Source organism: Bos mutus, chromosome 29 (assembly GCF_027580195.1).
Source record: "Bos mutus isolate GX-2022 chromosome 29, NWIPB_WYAK_1.1, whole genome shotgun sequence".
Lineage (NCBI taxonomy): Eukaryota > Metazoa > Chordata > Mammalia > Artiodactyla > Bovidae > Bos > Bos mutus.
Window position 1 is genome coordinate 12576704 of NC_091645.1, and position 6874 is coordinate 12583577.

At 39.0% G+C, this 6874-nt stretch overlaps 1 pseudogene; it reads right to left on the minus strand.

The window, feature by feature from the left end:
- Window positions 1–1252: 1252 nt before the first annotated feature.
- On the minus strand, window positions 1253–1738 carry LOC102287957 (large ribosomal subunit protein eL21-like; annotated as a pseudogene).
- Window positions 1739–6874: the final 5136 nt, after the last annotated feature.

Here is a 6874-nt window from a genome sequence, read left to right on the forward strand (position 1 = left end):
GTGACCCCATGGACTGCAGCACGCCAGGCTTCCCTGTCCATCACCAACCCCTGGAGTTTACCCAAACTCATGTCCATTCAGTCGGTGATGCCATCCAACCGTCTCATCCTCTCTTTTCCCCTTCTCCTGCCTTCTATCTTTCCCAGCATCAGGGTCTTTTCAAATGAGTCAGCTCTCCTCATCAGGTGGCCAAAGTATTGGAGTTTCAGCTTCAACATCAGTCCTTCCAATGAACATTCAGGACTGATCTCCTTTAGAATGGACTGGTTGGATCTCCTTGCAGTCCAAGGGACTCTCAAGAGTCTTTTCCAACACCACAGTTAAAAAGCATCCATTCTTCAGCGCTCAGCTTTCTTCACAGTCCAACTCTCACATCCATACATGACCACTGGAAAAACCATAGCCTTGACTAGATGGAACTTTCTTGGCAAAGTAATGTCTCTGCTTTTGAATATGCTATCTAGGTTGGTCATAACTTTCCTGCCAAGGAATAAGTGTCTTTTAATTTCATGGCTGCAGTCACCATCTGCAGTAATTTTGGAGGCCCCCCCCCCCCAATAAAGTCTGTCACTGTTTCCATTGTTTCCCCATCTATTTGTCATGAAGTGATGGGACTGGATGCCATGATCTTCCTTTTCTGAATGTTGAGCTTTAAGCCAACTTTTTCACTCTTCACTTTCACTTTCGTCTAGAGTCTTTTTAGTTCCTCTTCACTCACTAAGTCATGTCAAACTCTTTTGTGACCCCATGGAATGTAGCCTGCCAGGCTCTTCTGTCCTTGGGATTTCTCAGGCAGAATACTGGAGTGAGTTGCCATTTCTTTCTCCAGGGCATCTTCCCTACTGGGATTGAACCGGGTCTCCTGCATTGGAATGCAGATTCTTTACTGTTGGGCCAACTGGCAACCCCCTATATATATGAGTACAATAAACAATAAGTGGCCTTAGAATGTGAAATTCCCCAGAGTTCCAGAATGGATCTTGATTGTTTATTGGCTGGCTTGAGATACTTATTAGTTTATTAATTCTACCATTTTTTTCCAGAAAGTATATCAGGTATTAAGTCTTTTTTAAATAAATAACATCTGGCAGTTTATTAAAAAATGGAGCATACTGAACAACAAACTATCTTACATCTTTCAGGAAGAAAAAACACTAAATTTGAAAAGACGTCTCCCACTGAATCTGGACACAACACCTCTGCTCAATTAAGAGAAACATTTGTACAGTCCAGGTCTTTATTTTTACACCCATCAGGCTATGAATTCATAGGGAACTGGCTCCAACAGTTTGGGTTCCTTTCCATTGGTCTTCACGAAGTGTGCTTCTCTGGGTGGAGCAGGCTGGTGCTTCAGCTGAACCCAAGTCCCTTTCTCTTTGGCTTCCTTCTTTTTCTGATCATTTTCCTTCACACATTTCAGAAAGCTATCTTGGCTCTTAGAGTGCTTAATATGCTCGATATGCACATTAATTCTTTTGGCAAGAATCTTGTCCTTAACTTGTTTGTTTACAATGATGCCAACAGTATACTAGGTAACATTGTCAACTCTCCCAGTTTTGCCATGGTAACATTTATGGGGCATTCTTTTTTGAACAGTACCCATTCCCTTGATATCTACAATATCACCCTTCTTGTAGATTTGCATGTATGTGGCCAAAGGAACAACTCCATGTTTTCTAAAAGGCCTAGAGAACATGTAGTGGGCCCCCCTCCTCTTTCCCTTTGTGTTGGTCATTTTGGTGAATTACTGGAAGATGGCAGTTCCGGCTGAAACACTTAAGGCATTAAGTCTTTAAAGAGTCTGCTGGCACTCTGTTTTAAGATACTTGGAGATTAATAAAACCCAGATTAGCACTGAGCCTTATAAGTCAGATGGCAATACTATTTTTATAAATATAACTCACACACATTGGAGACATAATAAATGTAAGAATTAGCTTTACAGATGGGGGAACTGAAGATCAACTGTGTTTAGTAGCTTTTGCAGCTGGTTAGACTAAAAATCAGCCTTCTGACTTCAGATGACTTCATCTTTCTATGATCCATTTTCCCTGTTGAAAGACTTCATAGAAAAGAAAAATAGTTCTTGAGCAATATGTAGAGGAACTGATGAGGTTCGTTGGGTATAGACCTGCCACTTGGTTTTGTACACAAGCAGCTAATGATGGTGGGATGAGTACAGGACTTTGGAGACATAGGTGTGAGTCCCCAAACAGCTTTTTGACTCTGGGAAAGATATTTAACCTCCTTGATCCTTAGATGCCTCTTTTGATGAATGGGAATAATTGCACCTGCTTTAAGAAACTGACTGAATGAATTGCTACTGGTTAGAGTACTTGTGAATGGCAGTGAGGGGCTGGGATGCTAGATACTCTTGCTGTCATTGTTATAGCAGGAAGCGTGCAGTTGCCAGTGATCCTCTCAGTTCCCCCAGTGCTCTTTCCTGGGTGACCAAGAGACGAAGAGACACACAGCTTCAGTTTGGAAGAGCTGTCTGGAAGGAATGCGAAATGAGTTCCGGAAAGCCAGTTGGAATTTAATAATGCATGAAAAATACACCAAGGGGAGGAAGGAACCAATTAGGCAGCAATTAAGGAGACTGCAATTACAATGCATCTTAATAAAGTCCAAAAAATATTAGCCTACAAATAGAAGACAGGCTAGTTACCTGTGGAAAAAAAGAGAAGTGGAAATAAGGAAACTATGCAAGTCAGATATGATGAAAGCAAAGAACAGGAAAGGAAAAATAAAAATATATTTTGCACTGTCTTCTGTGCATGTTCAGATCCCAAGCATCTTTCATGAATCTATTTTTATGACATTCCTTGAAGCACTTCTGTTTAGTGCTGTTGTTAAATTATGGTGCTTCCTTCACAGCTGAAAAGCTAACCCCAGTAATCCCCCAAATAGGAAGTACAAATGATTAGCAAATTTTTGAAAAGTGACCAACTATCTTAGGAATCAAATAAATGCAAAGTAAAATAATTTAACATCCCACCTGAATCTGAAAATCAGAAAAGACTTTTAAAGCATTTTTTGCCTGTTCCTTCTTTATACTTGCACTGGGGCATCCCGACTTACACTGAGCAGCTGTTTGAGGAGCAGTTCTTTTTTGGTATATGACTGTCAGACAAGTGTGCTGTAGAGAAAGGGGTTCTGGAAAAGAAGTCAGGAGACTGAGCCAATTAAAGCCTCAGCTCCAGCAATGGAGTACTGAGAATTCAGATTTAGAGTCAGCTATTGTTTACTAATTACTTACCATGTGAGAGATGAGAACTTTATTCTGTATGACATAGTTAATATCCACAGTAATGTCTGCCTTTTATTGTTAACTGCTTTTGTTCAGAGTATGATAGGCAACCTAATCCTGAGGGGTTGGATCACTCAGTTCAGTTGCTCAGTCATGTCCAACTCTTTGCGACCCCATGGACTGCTGCATGCCAGGCTTCCCTGTCCATCACCAACCCTCATGTCCATTGAGTCAGTGATGCCATCCAACCATCTCATCCTCTGTCATACCCTTCTCCTCCTGCCTTCAATCTTTCCCAGCATCAGGGTCTTTTCCGATGAGTCAGTTCTTCTCATCACGTGGCCGAAGTATTGAAGTTTCAGCTTCAGCATCAGTCCTTCCAATGAATATTCAAGACTGATTTCCTTTAGGATGGACTGGTTGGATCTTGCAGACCAAGGGACTCTCAAGGTTGGGTTTCTTACCCAAGTTCAGGGTTTTAGTGAAAAAGCATTAAGTTAATGTATGAAAGTGTTTTGAAAACTAATTAATAGCATCATTTTTAAAACCTGCCTGCCAATGCAAGAGACATGAGATGTGGGTTTGATCCCTGGGTCAGGAAGATCCCCTGGAGTATCCCACTTCAGTATTCTTGCCTGGAGAATCCCATGGACAGAGGAGCCTGGCGGGCTCCAGTCCATGGCGTCACAAAGAGTTGGACAGGACTGAAGCAGCTTACCCTCATGACTGCAAAGAAAATAAGTGAACAGTGAAAACTTAATAGTGATAATAATGAGAAATATTGAATTTTATTTCAAAGGTTTATGTTCCTTTTCTGTTTTAAAATGGCAGTTCACATCAAAGCCAAAAATGTCATCATCATATTTGAACTCAACTTTGTTTTTTTAATTTAATTTAATTTTTAAACTTTACAATATTGTATTGGTTTTGCCAAATATCGAAATGAATCCGCCACAGGTATACATGTGTACCCCTTCCTGAACCCTCCTCCCTCCTCCCTCCCCATACCATCCCTCTGGGTCGTCCCAGTGCACCAGCCCCAAGCATCCAGTATTGTGTATCGAACCTGGACTGGCAACTCATTTCATACATGATATTATACATGAACTCAACTTTAAAACAAGCTACATAACTTTTTAATTAAATTTTAATTATTTGAAATATTAATATGATTTTCTCAATCATTTGTTTAAAACCTTTCAACGTGTCCAGCAGTTATAGAACAATCTGGTTGGTTGTTGATCTGGTTCCCCAGAGGCTTATAATCTGTTCTATACAATTTTGTACCTTAACTATATTTTTCATGTCTGATCATTTCATATGTGTAGTCTTTTTCTCACATTGGGTTTAATCATTCCATGGAACAGAGGCTCTATTTTATTCTACGAATGTCTTGTTTTTATTCTATGTATGTCTCCTTAGCACCACTTGACGTAGTGATGGGTATATTACAGGCACTTCCCCAATCCCTGGGGAATCAGGAATAATAAAACAATTGGAATAACAGAATTGGAAGAAGCTGTGAGGCACAAATGACCTGCAGATGCTCTGATACAACAGTTTGCCTCTCTACACTGCCACAACATTTTGAACCATTATCTACAACCCTTTTAAAAGTTTTTCCAAGTTTCAAGGGACAGTTTTGGCTTTAGGCAAGGGGGAGTCTCAGGAAGCTCTATCACATTGAAAAGTCTGCTGACTTATTAAGAACTTGTTTCTGTACGAGTGCTACTTTGTTTTCTTAATTGGAGCATAATTGCTTTACCATGTTGTCTGGGTTTCTGTTGTACAAGGAAGTTAATCTTTTAAAACTCTGGGTTTCTGGCTTATTGCCAAACCGAGTTTTCACATTGTAGACTCTTTGTTGGTTTCCCACCTTGATGTGCTGTCTGTTGCTTCAGTCATGTCTGACTCCTTGTGACCCTGTGGACTGCAGCCCGCCAGGTTCCTCTGTCCATGGGATTCTCCAGGCGAGAATATTGGAGTGGGTTTCCATTACCTCCTCCAGGGTATCTTCCCGACCCAGGGGTCGAAACCACATCTCTTATGTCTCCTGCATTGGCAGGCAGGTTTTTTACCCACTAGCGCCACCTGGGAAGCCCATCCCATTTTGATAGCCTTCTGTTACACCATTCTCTGTATATAAGTTATCATCTTCTCTCTTGAAGCATCACTGTGGATTGGAAAGAATGTTAGCTTTGCAAACATGCATATCCTTACTCCATCATTGCCTGCTATGTGATCGTAGATAACCTGTTATAAAACTGCGTTATCTAATCTGTAAAATAATACCAACTGCACCCAACTCAAAGAGCTGTAATAAAGATTAAATGAAATTTCTAGGGAAAATGTGAGGTAAAGATGATGTGATTAGATTCTTGGGCATGGATAATTCATAAAAAGTTAGATTTTTAAAATATTTTAGGTTGAGCCTATTAACTTTGATTTCTAGGCAGAAAATCAGGTCTATATTTATCCCATCTAAAAGTATTATAATTATTTGCATTGGTTTAGAGTGCAAAGAGGATTTAGAGACCTGGATTTAAATCTTATACTCCCTCTTACTGACTGAGTGACATAGTGCAAATAATTTATACTTGCTGAAAGTCTGTTTCTGGTAATTAGTAAACAAGGAAAATAATATCCACTACACAAATTAAGACAACCGAGGAGATAATGTATATCTCTGTTGTACAGAAGATCATGAAATGATCTTAATAGCTAATGCTGTTGAGTTGGAACTTTGTGCTGGTATTTTTATTTGTGTTTTCTCACTGTAGACTTTACATTGGTATTATCATTATTCCCATTTTACAGGCAATTGAACCACAGAAATTAACTTGCCACAAAGCACACAGCTAGTAAATAGAAAAGTTGGTTTATGATTATCTCAATAGATGCAGAGAAAACCTTTGATAAAATTCAACACCCATTTATAACAAAAACTCTCCAGAAAGCAGGCATAGAAGGAACATACCTCAACACAATAAAAGCCATATATGATAAACCCACAGCAAACATCATCCTCAGTGGCAAAAAATTGAAAGCATTTCCTCTAAAGCCAGGAACAAGACAAGGCTGCACACTCTTACCATACTATTCAACATAGGTTTGGAAGTTTTAGCCACAGCAATCAGAGAAGAAAAAGAAATAAAAGGAATCCAGATTGGAAAAGAAGTAAAACTCTTCTTGGAGTTTGAAGATGACATGATCCTCTACATAGAAAACCCTAAAGACACCACCAGAAAATTACTAGAGATAACTAATGAATATAGTAAAGTTTCAGGATATAAAATTAATGCACAGAAATCCTTTGCATTCCTATACACTAATAATGAAAAAACAGAAAGAGAAATTAAGGAAACAATCCCATTCACCATTGCAATGAAAAAAATAAAATATTTAGGAATAAATTTACCTAAAGAAACAGAAAACCTATATATAGAAAACTATAAAACACTGATGAAAGAAATCAAAGATGACACAAATAGATGGAGAAATATACCATGCTCATGGATCTGAAGAATCAATATAGTGAAAATGAGTATACCTCCCAAAGCAACTTATAGATTCAGTGCAATCTCCATCAAGCTACCAACAGTATTTTGCACAGAACTAAAATAA